Raw genomic sequence first — 17,457 nt, forward strand, 5'->3', positions numbered from 1 at the left:
AGAGTTAACGAAATAAAGAGATAACGAGAGTTAACGAGTTACTGAGATAGAGAGATAACGAGATAGAAAGTTAACGAGATAGAGAGTTAACGAGTTAAGATAACGAGAGTTAACGAGTTAACAAGAAAGAGTTAACGAAATAACGGGTTAATGAGTTAACGAGATAGAGAGTTAACGAGATAGAGGGTTAACAAGTTAGAGATTTAACGAGTTAACGAGATAGAAGGTTAACGAGATAGAGTTAACGCGAAAGAGAGTTAATGAGATAGAGAGTTAACGAGTGAACGAGATAGAGAGTTAACGAGTGAACGAGATAGAGAGTTATCGAGTGAACGAGATAGAGTTAACTCTCTATCTCGTTAACTCATTAACTCTCTATCTCGTTAGCTCGTTAACTCTTTAACTCTCTATCTCGTTAACTCTCTATCTCGTTAACACTCTCTCTCGTTAACTCGTTATCTTGTTAACTCGTTATCTTGTTAACTCGTTAACTCTCTATCTCGTTTACTCGTTAACTCGTTATCTCGTTAACTCTATCTCCTTAACTCTCTATCTCGTTAACTCTCTATCTCGTTATCTCATTAACTCATTAACTCTCGTTAACTCGTTAACTCGTTAACTCTATCTCGTTAACTTTCTATCTCGTTCTCTTGTTAACTCTCTATCTCGTTAACTCGATAACTCGTTAACTCTCTATCTCGTTAACTCGTTAACTCATTATCTTGTTAACTCTCGTTAACTCTCTATCTCGTTATCTCGTTAACTCCATCTCGTTAACTCTCGTTAACTCTTTAACTCTATCTCGTTAACTAGTTAACTCTCTATCTTGTTAACTCGTTAACCCTTCATCTCATTAACTCGTTAACTCTATCTCGTTAACTCTATCTCGTTAACTCTATCTTGTTAACTCTCGTTAACTCTCTATCTCGTTAACTCTCGTTAACTCTCTATCTCGTTAACTCTCTATCTCCTTAACTCTCTTGTTAACTCTCGTTAACTCATTAGAGTGTTAACGAGATAGAGAATTAACGAGATAGAGAGTTAACGAGATAGTGTTATCTCGTTAACTTGTTAACGCTCTATTGTAAGAAACTGTACGTTGGTTGCTATTGGCAACAACTCAACACACCTTTTATTCCGGCACCAGCAACTCATTAGTAAGAGCTGCAAACACGACTCTCATCACAGCAAACAGTATAGGAGATAAAACGTCTTTAGGCGTCTTCCACGTTTGATGGGTTTATTCAGTAAACAGATATACAGATACAGTTCGTTACATCTTAGCAAAGCAGATTCTTCTGTAGTAAGTCCGTTGCGTTACAGCTTCTTGATTACCTTCCTAGTGAAGGGTAATCAGGTTATCTTATGTCTATACTACGTTACATCTAGACTACATAGGCCCGAGGCCTATCTATTATATACAACATACTGTTATAAAGTAGGACACAACATAAATAAAGATAAAGTAAAGGTTGGGGCAGGAGGCAGAAAGTAAGTGAGGCTCTGCAGCTTATATCCTACCTTAACCACTTTGTCCTCCTTGACGTACAAAAACGTCAGGGAGGACAGGCGCGCTCCCGCGCGTCCACGCACGCGCACTCCCGGCCGCGGATTCGGTAGCCCAGGAATCAATGTATCGGGCTATGGTGCCCGATCACTGATTCCTCTCCCCCGCTGAAAAGGCGACAGCTTCTCTCGGAAACTACGCTTTTTCTGAAGCTTTGTCCCTCTAAGCGTACATTGTACGCTTAACATTGTACGCTTAGAGTGACGTCATGTAAACAAAACCAAGATTGCCATCTTGTGGCCAAAAAGTAAAACTACAAGTAAAAGTAAAAAAACATTACAATACACAAATAGTTCCCCAAATAAAACACTATTTATATCCCACCCTCCCAAAAATGCCCACATAAAATGTTTAATAAAAAAAAAAAAATTATTTCTATAAAAAAACAACAACACATAAATATTTACCTAAGGGTCTAAACTTTTTAAATATCTATGTAAAGATGAAATATTTCTCTCTATTTATTATTATTTTTTTATAAGCTTGTAAATAGTGATGGATGCAAAACGGAAAAAAATGCTCTTTTATTTCCAAATAAAATATTGTCGCGATACATTGTGATAGGGACATAATTTAAACGGTGAAATAACCGTGACAAAGAGCTACCTTACTGTAAATGCATTTTAACAGTAAGAATAAGAAAAAAAAAATGAGAAATTTTTCATTATTTTTTCAGTTTTCGGCCATTATAGTTTTAAAATAATACATGCCTCCATAATTAAAACCCACGTATTGTATTTGCCCAATACAATACGTGGGTTTTAATTATGGAGGCATGTATTATTTTAAAACTATAATGGCGGAAAACTGACAAATAATGAATTTTTTCATTTTTTTTCTTATTCTTACTGTTAAAATGCATTTACAGTAAGGTAGCTCTTAGCAAAATGTACCCCCCAAAGAAAGCCTAATTGGTGGCAGAAAAAACAAGATATAGAGCAGTTCATTGTGATAAGTAGTGATAAAGTTATAGGCTAATGAATGGGAGGTGAACATTGCTCGGATGCATAAAGTGAAAACTACTGAGAGCTTAAGTGGTTAAATACTCGTCACTACAGAGTTAAATGTGACATCATCTGAACAGGGACGGTCCATTCCTCGTCGCCTGTCATTGGCTAGGACCCCTCATGGAGTAATGACATACTCCTACTTAATATTCTGAGTGCTTTTTACCCTACATACAAAGAATGCCATGTTTGGTAAATATTGGCTTTGTTTACTGTTCCCGTGGCTTAATTGTTGGGGGCAGTTAGACCGGTGGCCTTGTCCAAGGAACAGGTTCCTGGTAACTGCCAGCCTTGAATGTTCAGAACCAGTTCTGCTGAACTGTCTCTTTTCTCTCTAAGAGAAAATCCCCTTAAAGGGCAATCCTGCACACCAAGCCTTTTTCACTAACTCAGTTCAAGTAACTGAGGCCTACTTAAATTATAACAATCCCCCCTAAAAAGGCTTGATCTGCAGATCCCTGCTTCTGAACCCAACAGTATCTGGTTTCTTTTCCTAATGTTTCACTTTTCGATGCTCGTGCTCACACACCTTCTCTGCTCTAGGTGCTTATCCCTGGGAGAGAGGGCAAGACCTCTTGGTCTTCCTGTAACCAGGCTCTCTGGGGATGCCCTACTTCTAAGTCCCTTTATACCACATTCTCAGCATTTGCGTCACTTGCGTATCACTTACAAACTTGCATGATCACAGAAAAGTGAAACTTGTTTGTCTGTTAAACAACGGAGCAGTGGCAGGTGTCTTCTAAAAGAACACCTTTAAACAATCCGCTCCATCCTCGGTACTGCTGAAACTTAAACCCATAACCCTGTATGTTGCTTAATTTGGAAATATTGGTTCATGAGATTGTTTTTGAGGCACCAATCTCTGAACCATGTTAATTTGTTTGCATAATTTCACACACAAACTCACCTGTATAATGATTCCTAAGATTTCCACCCCCATCACTACGACCAGTGGATGTAGGAAGACATTTTGAATTGTAGAGGCACAGTCCGAGTGTCCCTGGAATATTGCCAGAAACCGTTTCCACCAGGTCAGACTGGAACTCACCTGATTATATTTGTGTTCAACCTCTCTAAGATCACCTTGATCATGATGAAATATCACCTCTAGTTCAGTGTTCTGTTTGTTTAACCGGTTTAACAAAGTGTGATCTTGTGTCAAAACCTGTACCCATTTGTCCCATGGCGTGTTATCCCTCAGGATGGGCACTTCCTGTGGAGCTTTGAACTTTAGAGTTCTCCTAACAATTTGAGGAATAACGTAGTCAAACCTTGATGACTTGATCCATATGGGATCTCCACTCACACAATATGTTCCCCTTTAAAAGACCAACCTTATCGGAACAATTATGAAAATGTACCATGAATGTCTCATTAGACCTCATGTTTAAAAAACAAACTTTTCCTTAAAGAGTAACTGTTAGCCCCCAAAGTGAAATTTAAATCTGTACAGCAATGTTTTATTTAGTATTAAACTGATCAAAAAAGCCAATGCAGAACTTAAAAATCTATATAATTTTGCTACTATGTAGCCTTTTTCCCAAGCTAACGACGCAAAGCCACATATCAGATACTATTGACGAGCATGCAGAGCATGCCTATGTCTGCCCTCTCCCCCCCCCAGGACCAGGTGCCGATCTATTTGCACCACAAACAGTTGACCGCTCTGACACGGAGACAGAGCGGCAGCACTTCCAGCCGGAGCACCGCAGAGCAGCCGCCGCCGAGTCACATGTGAGAGAATCACATGTGAGAGATGCTGCTCTGCGGTGCTCCGGCTGGACGTGCTGCCGCTCTGTCTCCGTGTCAGAGCGGTCAACTGTTTGTGGTGCAAATAGATCGGAACCTGGTCCTGGGGGGGGGAGAGGGAGAGAGGGCAGACATAGGCATGCTCTGCATGACTGTCAATAGTATCTGATATGCGGCTTTGCGTCGTTAGCTTAGGAAAAAGGCTACATAGTAGCAAAATTATATAGATTTTTAAGTTCTGCATTGGCTTTTTTGATCAGTTTAATACTAAATAAAACATTGCTGTACAGATTTAAATTTCACTTTGGGGGCTAACAGTTACTCTTTAAGCCACCGGAGATATTGGTTTGGATTTAGGAGGGATCTTTTGAATGGCAGCTGCGCATTCTGTGTTAATGAGCCAGCAGGCTTACTCACTAAATCGGACTTGCCCCTGCAAACACAGGTACCTCTCTGAGAATTGCCAGCATGATGACAAATCTACTTGTTTCACCTCCCCGTCTAGCACTAAAAAATGTTGACCTCTCAGGTCATGGTGTAAGACATGTATTGAGTAAACAGGGGTACCCAGGGATACCACTGGAGAAACTACCTGGGTTTCTCCTCCGGTAGGTACTAAGGAAGTAGCGGTAAATAAAAAATAGTCGCACCCTATCCATTTGTTTACCCAAACATCTCGGTGCCTCCATGCAAAAGATCCTTCCCCTGGAAAATCGACATATCGCTCCTCGTCAAGTCTCCGCTGTAAAAGAGTTTTACCTTCTGAAAAGACTTGCGCCATTACCTTAAAATCTGCTGTTAAGTTGATCTGCATTGACAGGCATGCTGTTTCCCATGCAGTACCCCTAGCATGTGCAATCATCTTCTGAAGAATTATTTGAATGTGCCTTTGAGTGTACCCCTGAACTTTATATGTGTTGTGCGTTAACTGTTCCAAAACCAAGTTCAGATGATGTTGGGTACCCACATTCTGCTGTCCCAATGTGCCTAATTGTTGAATGACCTCTGTTATACCTTCTATGTCTACACTGTTTGCCACCCCCATTCCAGCGCCCATGCCTCCCAAGAGTGTATCTGCTAAATCCCGGGACCTTCTTCTGGCTACACTATTCCCTGTGGAATTTGCCCATGACATAAAAGCCTGTACCAGGGTGGCAGTGACAGTGCTGCAATTAGGGTAGATATTACCCACTCTTCTAAATTAATCTGCCAAGTGATCAATTGAAGCTGGGCCTCCATGATCACTGGAGTCGCCCTCAGTTTATTTAACTGAAAAGGGCCACTTTTTACAACTTGATGTGTATCACATGACGGTAGGTTGGGTTCCTGGGTAGTCACTGGCAGGGTGACTACCTGAGCTTTAGGAGTCGTGGGAATAATCGTCTTGCATAATGAGAAGGGGAACCGTGACAGTAAAAGTGGGGGACTTTCACTGTCACGGTTCCCCTTCTCATTATGCAAGATCTATTTGGACCTTTAAACTCTAGGGACTGTGGGATGCAAAAACCGTATGTCCATGGTCCTTCATCCTCTTGGACTTAGGGCGCTATTTTTAAACTCCCCCGTTTTAGTCCCATCACACTTCCATCATAGAGAGTCCCCGGGGTGCTACCTGATGTATCCCAGGATTCTACCTCTCTACTCCAAAAAGTCCCCTGATCCATTAAACTCCCGTCCCATGCTAACCTTTGTGGCCCTCCCCAGAAGAATACGGTAGGTACTCTTTCTTCTGGGAAATTGATTAGCATATCAATGACAAAAGATGTTCCCAACTGTCCTGATTGGACCTTTGCCCCCCCTTATGTCCTGAGGCAAAATGCGTACCTTAGGTCGGTAAGAATGTACTCTCTGCAATCTTTCAATTAAAAGTACCTCCTCACTTACCCATCTCGCATGAGGATAAGTGCTTGAAAATGGACTGTGTGGTATTGTCTCGTGCTGTGACCCATGTAGTGAGGATGTTACCTGTGTGGACACTCCCTTGCTCGGGATTGCTCTCCCCACCCTCTTGGTCATCTGAGACTTTGGCTGGATCTCGATTTTTACTTCTTATTTAGAGAACCAGAACCCCTCGGCTTTCTAGCCTTTACGTGTGTATAGTTGTCTCAGAGACACTCTCTGTTGGTAGCTCCAGAGTGTGATGTTATCAGAAGTGACGCTTACTGCTTGTTCCTCTCAAATCTAGAACCACCTCACTCTGGATAACCAAGACAAGGTAATCTTGAACACACTCCACCTTTTGCATGTACCCATTGTACTGCAATGTACCTTTTAATAAAACTTTGGATCAGTGCATTGGTTCCGGGAGTGTGACCTTCCAGAGCATAGTTGCACTGCCGTTCACATCACCCATCCAGCACACCTGACCCTTCATACCTTTCACCAACATTGTGCCATGAAATTTGTTTGCACCTGGCACTAGTGGTCTATTCCTCCTTCCCTGCTTGGTCCCCACGTGCCAATCAGAGGGAAGTGGAAGAGGATCAGCCTCTCTTTCTCCAAACATTAACATGCTTGGGCCTGGTGTTCTCATTAACCCCTTGTTGTTCGTGAGACTGTCCTCTCTTCGGTCTCCTAGGACGGAATGGCAGCCTAGGATAACCATCAGCACGGTACTCTTCATTATAAAAGCACCTCCTTGGGAAAGAAAAACATTAGCAATTTGCATTATGCTTTGCTCAGTCAGTTTTTTTAGTCTCTTTCCGATCTCAGAAATCTCGCTGTTATCCAAACTCAGATTGGCATCTGGAACCTTTCGCTTATCCGACTGACATCTCCGTCTCGGCTGCCAGCACCTCAGCTTTCTTGCTTCCATATTGCCAAACTCCTGAAATCGAAATACAAACAAAACAATTCTTATTAATGATTTGGGTTTCGCCCTGCGGCTTGTACTCTGTACACTTTAGATTGATCAATATATTCCATAATTGATCTTGTTGCTTTATGGTTCTCATGAACTCTGTTTACTCTTTATGGTAGACTGAAGCTAAACTCCTCTCCACTACCTAAGTACTATCCTAAGTACATACCTGTTTAAATTATGCTCCCGTGGACTACACCTTTGGAAGCTCTCACCTCATTGCAAACTCTTCCCCCACATCCCCCCTTCTGTACATACTCGGCCGTAATATGCACAGAGTACGGATGCCACAGACCTGTCACTGCTTTGCATGTGAGCTTGCAATGCTCTTACTCATTTTCACATTGACTTACCTAGAACTCCATTGAGCACTACCAGCTCTGTTAGAAGTCCTGTTTGTTGTACCATCTGACCAATGTTTGCCAATGCTACTACCTCCAGACTACAAGAAATGGCTGCCTCCCTGTAGGAAGGTGTGCTTTACACTTTAACTACCCAGGGCACAGGGCTAAGCATTCCAGCTTCATATGCCTGTATGTGGATCCCTGAATGCCCACTTGGTAGGTAGTCATATAGCAAACACTGTGCTGATACACTGTCACTCTGTAAATGGCAATTCCTTCTTCTTTATAATTGCCCCATGAACTGCTGTCAGTTCTGTTCTGTTCTTTGTGCTACACTTGGTAGGAGCTGGAAAAAATATATTTGACCAATCAGTAGACGAGAAAAATGCACAAACAGCCCCAGCCCAGCATTGACCTCTTTGTCAAGCTCTGGCCCTGTCCACGACAAAAACTGGAAAAAACCGTTACCGCTCTGCAGCCGCGGCGACGGACACCTGGATTGGTCAACTCCCTTGTTTTTTTCCAACTCTGGTACCCCTGATGCACTGTTCCCCCTTTTACTCTATTGTGAACTCATGCTGCACCCCTCATTAAGGTGCCTCACTTAAAGGAATAATCCCATAAGTAACCCTGTCCAGATACCCCCCCCCCCCCCCCCCCTCTGATCCACTCCTGCAGATCATCCCCTGGGAAATATCTGAGTTCTACGTGTCTCCATGCACCTTGCTGGAAAACACTCCTATCAGTGACCATGCTGCTGCTTGGTTCACGTATTCTGGCATTCCATCTCCCGGTGCCAAGACTTTGGGAAAATAATCTGGAATCCGAGATACTCAGTAGAGTGTCTCTGTCTCTACTATCCCATCTATGTATCTCTCCGGATCAGCTGCCGTGCTTGGTGCTGTGTGCACAGCTCTGATACCTGGATCTCTGGCATCTCCTGTCCCTGCCCCCCCTTATCCATGATGGGGGCGTGCCATGATGTGGGCTCTCCCAGCACCACCCCCTCCCACTGTGGGAGTGGCATTTCCCTGCACTGCCTCCATTTTGAGTTCTGGAATGCCAGCCAAGATGGCTGCTATGCAATCTCCCATAGCAACCTCTCAATCCTATATACTTTAGGAAGAAAAAAAAACATCAGAAAACGACATTGTAAATGCACACTAGACATTTTAGCATCTGTATACATTCCAGAAAACTAGCATCCCATTCCATACACCCATGGATGCCTGCGAGAAAAAACACACACAAGAAAAAAACATACCGCAGCAGTTTGTCCCACACAAATTCACAGCTATAATTCTAACTGCTTCATACATTCGAATGACCCAGTGGCGTGCGGCTGCATTCCTGCTATGGGCAAATCTCTCCACAAATACAGTAAAAACTAAAAAAACTAAAGCGCGCTGTCTACTCTTAACACAAAGCCTTCGCTGCACAACTATCAAAAAAAAAAAAAAAAAACTTTACTCCCCCCTCATTCTGTAGAATATGTGAAGGAGGAGAGGGGAAAACCTACAGCTGATCACAAAACTTTCAAATGAACCTAATTAGAATCACACAAATATGCAGCAAACTAACAAACTCCTGAAAATATGCATTTTACAGCACTGCCTTCTCACACTCTCTCACCCCCCCTGTCTCTGCTGACAGGGAACACTACACTGAAACACCTAGCGAATACGAGAGAGAGAGAAAAAAACAAAACCCTGCCTCCTAGACAGATGGAAGAAAAGACAGCAAGGGAAAAAAAACACAGTTCACATCTGTCAAATGAAAAAAACTTGCATGTGAACAGACAAACGCACAACTCAACCACAGTAAATATCCCATACCCCCCCCTCCCCCGTCAGGGAAAGGAATCTTCACAGCCCTGAATATATTATAACACCAAATAAACAAAAACGTCATACTTGCCTGGTCAGCGGACGATCTCACTCAACCACCAGTTCGATCAGCTGTGGCAACTTTTCCCCGCGACTCTCTGGACGCACATGGAGCTCCTGCGCCTCCTTCCGCGCAGCGGATCCACGTCTTCCCCTGCGGCAATTTGCCATGGCCGCGCCTGGGATCGCTCCGTAGCTTGGATCCTGTTCAGGCCTTAAACTGCGTGTACATCGCAGTGCAACTTCAAAGTCCAAGAGATCCACCGCTGATTACACCTTAAACTGCAGTCCGTGTGTGCTGGCTCCCACAGCCTCCCACACACTCAGCGTCTGCTCCGTGTTGCTGTGAAATTTCTCGATAGACTGAATACTATCTATGGCCCGGCCCTTCTCTGCACTCTGCACTGGGTTTCAAGGCACCAATTGTAAGAAACTACATGTTGGTTGCTATTGGCAACAACACAACACACCTTTATTCCGGCATTAGCAACTCATTAGTAAGAGCTGCAAACACGACTCTCATCACAGCAAACAGTATAGGAGATAGAACTTCTTTAGGCGTCTTCCACGTTTGATGGGTTTATTCAGTAAACAGATATTAAGATGTTACATCTTAGCAAAGCAGATTCTTCTGTAGTAAGTCTGTTGCGTTACAGCTTCTTGATTACCTTCCTGGTGAAGGGTAATCAGGTTATCTTCTGTCTATACTACGTTACATCTAGACTACATAGGCCCAAGGTCTATCTATTATATACAACATAGTGTTATAAAGTAGGACACGACATGAATAAAGATAAAGTAAAGGTGTGGGCAGGAAGCAGAAAGTAGGTGAGGATCTGCAGCCTATATCTTGCCTTAAATACTCGTCACTACAGAGTTAAATGTGACATCATCCATCAACCGACCTCGTCGCCGGTCATTGGCTAGGACCCCTCGTGGGGTAATGACACACTCCTACTTAATTAATATTCCGAGTGCTTTTTACCCTACATACAAAGAATGCAATGTTTACTGTTCCCGTGGCTTTACTGTTGGGGGCAGTTAGACCGGTGACCTTGTCCAAGGAACAGGTTCCTGGTAACTGCCAGCCTTGGGAATGTTCAGTACCAGTTCTGCTGAACTGTCTCTTTTCTCTCTTAACCACCTGGGCGGTATGGACGAGCTCAGCTCGTCCATCACCGCCGGAGGCTGCCGCTCAGGCCCTGCTGGGCCGACTTGCGCCAAATAAAGAGCAGCACACGCAGCCGGCACTTTGCCAGCCGCGTGTGCTGCCCGATCGCCGCCGCTCTGCGGCGATTCGCCGCGAGCAGCGGCGAAAGAGGGTCCCCCCTGCCGCCTGAGCCCTGCGCAGCCGGAACAAAAAGTTCCGGCCAGCGCTAAGGGCTGGATCGGAGGCGTCTGACGTCAGGACGTCGGCTGACGTCCATGACGTCACTCCGCTCGTCGCTATGGCGACGGTGTAAGCAAAACAAGGAAGGCCGCTCATTCCTTGTTTATTCTGGGCGCCGGAGGCGATCGGAAGAACGCCTCCGGAGCGCCCTCCAGTGGGCTTTCATGCAGCCAACTTTCAGTTGGCTGCATGAAATAGTTTTTTTTTAATTTAAAAAAAACCCTCCCGCAGCCTCCCTGGCGATCTTATCAGAACGCCAGGGTGGTTAAGAGAAAATCCCCTTAAAGAGCAATCCTGCACACCAAGCCTTTTTCACTATCTCAGTTCAAGTAACTGAGGCCTACTTAACCACCTTAGCGGTATGGACGAGCTCAGCTCGTCCATTACCGCCAGAGGGTGCCGCTCAGGCCCTGCTGGGCCGATTTTGATAAAATAAAAAGCAGCACACGCAGCCGGCACTTTGCCAGCCGCGTGTGCTACCTGATCGCGTGCAGCGGCGAAAGAGGGTCCCCCCAGCCGCCCGAGCCCTGCGCAGCCGGAACAAATAGTTCCGGCCAGCGCTAAGGGCTGGATCGGAGGCGGCTGACGTCCATGACGTCACTCCGCTCGTCGCCATGGCGACGAGGAAAGCCACACAAGGAAGGCTGCTCATTGCAGCCTTCCTTGTTAATTCTGATCGCTGGAGGCGATCGGAATTACGCTTCAGGAGCGCCCTCTAGTGGGCTTTCATGCAGCCAACTGAAAGTTGGCTGCATGAAATAGTTTTTTTTAATTTAAAAAAAACCCTCCCGCAGCCGCCCTGGCGATCTCAATAGAACGCCAGGGTGGTTAAATTATAACATCTATCTCGTTAACTCTCTATGTCATTAACTCACTATCTCTCTATCTCGTTAACTCTCTATCTCGTTAACTCTCTATCTCTCTATCTCGTCAACTCATTATCTCTCTATCTCGTTAACTCGTTAACTCTCTATCTCGTTAACTCCCTATCTCGTTAACTCTCTATCTCTCTATCTCGTTAACTCGTTATCTCTCTATCTCATTAACTCGTTATCTCTATCTCGTTAACTCTCTCTCTATCTCGTTAACTCTCTATCTCTCTATCTCGTTAACTCTCTATCTCTCTATCTCGTTAACTCTCTATCTCTCTATCTCGTTAACTCGTTATCTCTCTATCTCGTTAACTCGTTATCTCTCTATCTCGTTAACTCGTTATCTCTCTATCTCGTTAACTCGTTATCTCTCTATCTCGTTAACTCGTTATCTCTCTATCTCGTTAACTCGTTATCTCTCTATCTCGTTAACTCGTTATCTCTCTATCTCGTTAACTCGTTATCTCTCTATCTCGTTAACTCGTTATCTCTCTATCTCGTTAACTCGTTATCTCTCTATCTCGTTAACTCGTTATCTCTCTATCTCGTTAACTCGTTATCTCTCTATCTCGTTAACTCGTTATCTCTCTATCTCGTTAACTCGTTATCTCTCTATCTCGTTAACTCGTTATCTCTCTATCTCGTTAACTCGTTATCTCTCTATCTCGTTAACTCGTTATCTCTCTATCTCGTTAACTCTCTATCTCGTTAAAACTCTCTCGCTAATGCTCTCTCTCGTTAAAACTCTCTCGTTAACGCTCTCTCTCGTTAAAACTCTCTCGTTAACGCTCTCTCTCGTTAAAACTCTCTCGTTAACGCTCTCTCTCGTTAAAACTCTCTCGTTAACGCTCTCTCTCGTTAAAACTCTCTCGTTAACGCTCTCTCTCGTTAAAACTCTCTCGTTAACGCTCTCTCTCGTTAAAACTCTCTCGTTAACGCTCTCTCTCGTTATCTCTCTCTCGCTCTACCTCGTTAACGCTCTCTCGCGCTCTACCTCGTTAACGCTCTCTCGCGCTCTACCTCGTTAACGCTCTCTCGCGCTCTACCTCGTTAACGCTCTCTCGCGCTCTACCTCGTTAACACCCTCTCGCGCTCTACCTTGTTAACGCTCTCTACATTGTTAACGCTCTCTCGCGCTCTACCTTGTTAACGCTCTCTACTTAGGGCTCGTTCACATCTAGGGTGTTTTTGGCCTTTTTACAAGCGCAGGCGATTTTCAAAATCGCCCACAAAACGCTTTTGCAATGATTCTCTATAAGAAGGTTCAGATCAGTGCATTTCATCTGTACAATTTTTGGGGCATTTTTGCTCAAATGGAAGGTATAGGAAGAGTGCTAATCGCTCACAAAATCGCTTTATGCAGCGATTGTGTTCACGTTTTTAAGAATAAATTGTAGTTATTATTTTTGGGGTAGAAAACTTCACTTCCTGACTGGCGTCAGGAAGTGACAAAACAGAATAGCTCTGCAAAAGCATTTAAAGCGCTTTGCCCAAAATTGTAGTGCGCAGTGGAGCGCTGGGAGGGGGGAGAACTTAAAGAGACACTTAAGCCAGAAAAAAAAATTGAGTTTTACTCACCTGGGGCTTCTACCAGCCCCCTTCAGCAGTCCTGTGCCCTCGCAGTCACTCACTAATCTTCTGGTCCCCCGCTGCCAGCTAATTTCGTTTTTGCCGACAGGCCCGTCAGGACTGGCCACGCGTAGCTTTTTCCGCATTCCCGACTGTAATTAGCGCTATTGCGGACCGCAACGCGTACAAAAATACGCGTTGCCGCATTACGCACGCATTGATATGCAACAACGCGTATTTTTGTACGCGTTGCGGCCCGCAATAGCGCTAATTACAGTCGGGAATGCGGAAAAAGTTACGCGTGGCCAGTCCTGACGGGCCTGTCGGCAAAAACGAAACTAGCTGGCAGTGGGGGACCAGGGGATTAGTGAGTGACTGCGAGGGCACAGGACTGCTGAAGGGGGCTGGTAGAAGCCCCAGGTAAGTAAAACTATTTTTTTTTTCTGGCTTAAGGTTCACTTTAAGGGGTAAAGGGGGTGGGGTTTGAAGCTGAGGGGGCATGGTGATTATGGGGCACTGAAGAACCCCCAGTTATTATTATTATTTTTATTATTTAGTATTTAGCAAGCGCCAACATTCCGCTGTATGTATTCTAGTCTAGGTCCAATTTAGGGGGAAGACAATTAACTTACCTGTATGTTTGTGGGATGTGGTAGGAAACCAGAGTGCCCGGAGGAAACCCACGCAGACATCGTGAGAACATAAAACCTCCTTGCAGATGTTGACCTGGCTGGGATACAGACCAGGGACCCAGCGCTGCAAGGCGAGAACGCTAACCACTATGCCACCGTGCTGCCATTATTTATTATTTATTTATTATTTATTTATTTATTGTATTTATAAAGCCCCAACATATTACGCAGCGCTGACGATCTTGCACATTTACAGTGGCTTGCAAAAGTATTCGGCCACCTTGAAGTTTTCCACATTTTGTCACATTACTGCCACAAATATGCATCAATGTATTGGAATTCCACGTGAAAGACCAATACAAAGTGGTGTACATGTGAGAAGTGGAACGGAAATCATACATGATTCCAAACATTTTCTACAAATAAATAGCTGCAAAGTGGGGTGTGCGTAATTATTCAGCCCCCTGAGTCAATACTTTGTAGAACCACCTTTTGCTGCAATTACAGCTGCCAGTCTTTTAGGGTATGTCTCTATTATTATTATTATTTAGTATTTATATAGAGCCGACATATTACGCAGCACTGTACAGTGTATATATCTTGCCACTAACTGTCCCTCAAAGAAGCTCACAATCTAATCCCTACCATTGCCATATGTCTATATTATGTAGTGTAAGTACTATAGTCTAGGGCCGATTTTTAGGGGGAGCCAATTAACTTATCTGTATGTTTTTGGAATGTGGGAGGAAACCGGAGTGCCCGGAGGAAACCCACGCAGACACGGAGAGAACATACAAACTCTTTGCAGATAGTGCCCTGGCTGGGATTCGAACCAGGGACCCAGCGCTGCAAGGCGAGAGAGCTAACCACTACGCCACCGTGCTGCACCGTGCAAAGCTGGTCTCTACCAGCTTTGCACATCTAGAGACTGAAATCCTTGCCCTTTCTTCTTTGCAAAACAGCTCCAGCTCAGTCAGATTAGATGGACAGCGTTTGTGAACAGCAGTTTTCAGATCTTGCCACAGATTCTCGATTGGATTTAGATCTGGAATTTGACTGGGCCATTCTAACACATGGATATGTTTTGTTTTAAACCATTCCATTGTTGCCCTGGAATTATGTTTAGGGTCGTTGTCTTGCTGGAAGGTGAACCTCCGCCCCAGTCTCAAGTCTTTTGCCATCTCCAAGAGGTTTTCTTCCAAGTTTGCCCTGTATATGGCTCCATCCATCTTCCCATCAACTCTGACCAGCTTCCCTGTCCCTGCTGAAGAGATGCACCCCCCGAGCATGATGCTGTCACCACCATATTTGACAGTGGGGATGATGTGTTCAGAGGGATGTGCAGTGTTCATTTTCCATCACACATAGCGTTTTGCATTTTGGCCAAAAAGTTCCATTTTGGTCTCATCTGACCAGAGCACCTTCTTCAACATGTTTGCTGTGTCCCCCACATGGCTTGTGGCAAACTGCAAACGGGACTTCTTATGCCTTTCTGTTAATAATGGCTTTCTTCTTGCCACTCTTCCATAAAGGTCAACTTTGTGCAGTGCACGACTAATAGTTGTCCTATGGACAGATTCCCCCACCTGAGCTGTAGATCTCTGTAGCTCGTCCTGAGTCACCATGGGCCTCTTGACTGCATTTCTGATCAGCACTCTCCTTGTTCGGCCTGTAAATTTAGGGCGACGGCCTTGTCTTGGTAGGTTTACAGTTGTGCCATACCCCTTCCATTTCTGAATGATCGCTTGAACAGTGCTCCGTGGGATGTTCAAGGCTTTGGAAACCTTTTTGTAGTCTAAGCCTGCTTTAAATTTCTCAATAACTTTATCCCTGACCTGTCTGGTGTGTTATTTGGACTTCATGGTGTTGTTGCTCCCAATATTCTCTTAGACAACCTCTGAGGCCGTCACAGAGCAGCTGTATTTGTACTGACATTAGATTACACACGGGTGCACTCTATTTAGTCATTAGCACTCATCAGGCAATGTCTATGGACAACTGACTGCACTCAGACCAAAAGGGGCCGAATAATTACGCACACCCCACTTTGCAGTTATTTATTTGTAAAAAAATGTTTGGAATCATGTATGATTTTGGTTCCACTTCTCACGTGTACACCACTTTGTATTAATCTTTCATGTAGAATTCCAATAAAATTGATTCATGTTTGTGGCCGTTATGTGACAAAATGTGGAAAATTTCAAGGGGGCCGAATACTTTTGCAAGCCACTGTATATTTAGTTCAGGTGTGCTTTAAGACAAACAAAAGTGAAACATTCCTGTGTGGAGTATTATTTTCTATTTTTTGTTCCTACATTTTCTGTTTAGTAGTCAGGATCTGCTGCTATCACTATAGTACAGAGTGGAGGAAGGTGGTGTTTCTAGCATGATCGTCATGCTTTATGGCCTCACTTCCTTGTGCAGGAAGTTCCCCAGTTGCAAAACAACTCGTACGTACAAATGGGGCCTAGACACACATAAACTATGCAGAATAGTTCACAGGAATCTCAGATGAGGTACAAAATTGAGCACGGCAGACATAAAAAGGGGCACTGGAGGCAGAGAGCAGGCACAAAAGTGGGTACAGTATTAGATAAATGCACCTGATCCAAGTTGAATACAAATTAATCATAAAGGGAACCTAAACTGAGAAGGATATGGATTTTTCCTTTTGAAATACCAGTTGCCTGACTCCACTGTTGATCCTGTGTCTCTAATGCTTTTACCCACAGCCAGGTCTAGTCCTGGGAAAAGTAGTGAGTGGACTCACTTGGAGAACTCCTGCGCGGCGCGCCAAAAAATGGGCGTGGTCAAGCACACCGCGGGCGTGGTCATGGGTGGGGCCAAATATACATGACCTTAGCAGTGATGTAAAAGGTCTGCCGAGGAAGTTTGAGCTCTGCCGTAGTGTATCCCCCAAAAATAGATGTAATCTGACAGCATTTCACCAAAAAGACACATAATCTGGTAGAAGTTCCTCCAAAATACAGATAATATGGAAGTGGTTCCCCCAAAATAGACAATGTGGCAGCAGCAGTTCCACCAACATACACATAATTTGAAGCAGTTCCCCCAAAATACGCGAAACCTGGCAGCAGATCACCCAAAATACACGTAACGCCCAAACATACACAATCGGGCAGCAATTCCCCAAAATACACGTAATCTGGCAGCAGACGTTCCCCTAACATACACATAATCTGGCAGCTGTTCCCCAAAATACATAACAGCGGTTCCTCAAAAATGCAGATAATCTGACAGCAGTTCCCCCAAAATAGGTAGCCAGGTCTATAGGTGATCCCCAGTATAAGTAGCCATGAGTATAGTAGTCCCCAGTATATGTAGCCAGAGGTATAGTTGCCTAGTATATGTAGCCAGGGGGTATATGTGCCCAGTATATGTAGCCAGTGGGATATGTCCCCAGTATATGTAGTCAGGGGTATATGTGCCCAGTATATATAGCCAGGGGTATATGTGTCCAGTATATATAGGCAGGTGTATATGTGCCCAGTATATGTAGGCAGGGGTATATATGCCCAGTATATGTCGCCAGGGGTATATATGCCCAGTATATGTCGCCA

The sequence above is a fragment of the Hyperolius riggenbachi genome, chromosome 7 (genome assembly GCF_040937935.1).
Source record: "Hyperolius riggenbachi isolate aHypRig1 chromosome 7, aHypRig1.pri, whole genome shotgun sequence".
In the NCBI taxonomy this organism is placed as follows: Eukaryota; Metazoa; Chordata; class Amphibia; order Anura; family Hyperoliidae; genus Hyperolius; species Hyperolius riggenbachi.